The following is a 1,587-nucleotide window of genomic DNA, read 5'->3' on the forward strand; positions in this document are numbered from 1 at the left end:
AGCCATTAAGCACTCACACACGCTCCCAGCTAACGTCCTGCCTCTTGTCTGAACCTCATGCTAGGGACAAGAATCCTCTGGCAGTCTTTTGTTTGTTTGTTTGTTTTCTTTTTTATTTTGGGGTCACACCCAGTAGCACCCATGGGTTACTCCTGGCTCTGGACTCAGGAATCACTCCTGGTGGGCTTCGGCACCATATGGGATGCTGGGGCTAGAACCCAGGTTGGCCATGTGCAAAGCAAAATGCCCAACCCACTGTACTATCTCTCTGGCCCCTTCGGTGGTCTTTTGGAGGCCATTCATTGCTATATGTTTGTGTCTTCAGTGTTTTCTCTGTTAAAATGGTCCCGTGCACGGTGCTAAAAGTGCAAGCTGACTTTTCTAGACTCAAGAAGTTTGTGATGTGCTTTGCAGAGAAAAAAAAAAAATCACGTTAGGTGAATGCTGCTCAGGTGTGAGTTACAGGGATGTTTCCATGAAATCAACATGAATGGAATCAACAGGGTGTATGAAAAGGTGTCCTTAAACAGAAACACACTTAGAGCAAGAATGCAGAATGAAAACAGTGTGACTGTGCTTGTTTCGGCAGCACATACACTAAAATTGGAACGATACAGAGAAGATCAGCATGGTCCTTGCAAGGATGCATGCAAATTCGTGAAGCGTTCCATATTTTAAAAAAAATAATAATAAAAGAAAGAAAGAAAAAAGAAAACAGTGTGACCAGAGGCTCACACAAACCTACGCCTCCGTTTCACCCCGGAGCAGTAGTTGGTGTTTACCAGTGTGAGTGTGTGCCATGACTTAACAGCATGAGCATTAAAAAATTCATTTCACTTTCAGATTTTTGTACTTCCAGACAAGAAGATGTTCTCGGGGGCCGGAGCGATAGCACAGCGGGTAGGGCGTTTGCCTTGCACGCGGCCGACCCGGGTTCGATCCCCGGCATCCCATATGGTCCCCCAAGCACCGCCAGGAGTAATTCCTGAGTGCAGAGCCAGGAGTAACCCCTGAGCATCGCTGGGTGTGACCCAAAAAGCAAAAAAAAAAAAAAAAAAAAAAAAGAAGATGTTCTCTGGGAGGCATTGCTGTGAGCTACGGTTACAATTAGCATCATTATGGGACAAACTGCTCCTGCGAATTATCGTCTTAAAACGACCATTTTCTGTACTTACCTTGCAGGGGAGAGACCATGGTCACGAAGGTGGTTTTCCCAGGGCTAATCTCCTTTGCATTCCAGATGTGCTGACCCCAGCCATATCCCAAACATGGGAAACTCGACTGCCTAATTTGTAGCAGTGGGGGGACTGCATTCACGCTCTCTCCTGGTTCTGCTTATTTAAATGGAAACATTTATGGAATAAAGAGGCAGGGAAAAAAATTTTTTAAATAATAAAATGACCATTTCCTTCGGCACATAGATTCTGTAACTCAGAATTCCTAACAGGGACAGCTGGGAAAGCTTGTTGTTGCTCCCTTGAGTCTTAGGTTTCAATTGGGACGCTGCAAAGGTGGGCTGGCTCAACAGCTGGGGCTGGGATTGCAGGGAGGGGGGGGGTCTTTGCTGCTATTATCTGCCCCTGGGCT

General features: G+C 46.1%; 2 non-coding genes across 2 annotated transcripts; both read left to right on the forward strand.

Moving 5' to 3' along the window:
• The first annotated feature begins 573 nt into the window (after positions 1-573).
• LOC129405267 (U6 spliceosomal RNA) lies at positions 574-677 on the forward strand. Its single transcript, XR_008630448.1, has one exon. It is a non-coding gene; the product is annotated as a U6 spliceosomal RNA (small nuclear RNA).
• Positions 678-1,167: 490 nt separating this feature from the next.
• Positions 1,168-1,328, forward strand: LOC129405380 (U1 spliceosomal RNA). Its single transcript, XR_008630532.1, has one exon. It is a non-coding gene; the product is annotated as a U1 spliceosomal RNA (small nuclear RNA).
• The last annotated feature ends 259 nt before the right edge of the window (positions 1,329-1,587 follow it).

The sequence above is a fragment of the Sorex araneus genome, chromosome 5 (assembly GCF_027595985.1).
Source record: "Sorex araneus isolate mSorAra2 chromosome 5, mSorAra2.pri, whole genome shotgun sequence".
NCBI classification, from domain to species: Eukaryota; Metazoa; Chordata; class Mammalia; order Eulipotyphla; family Soricidae; genus Sorex; species Sorex araneus.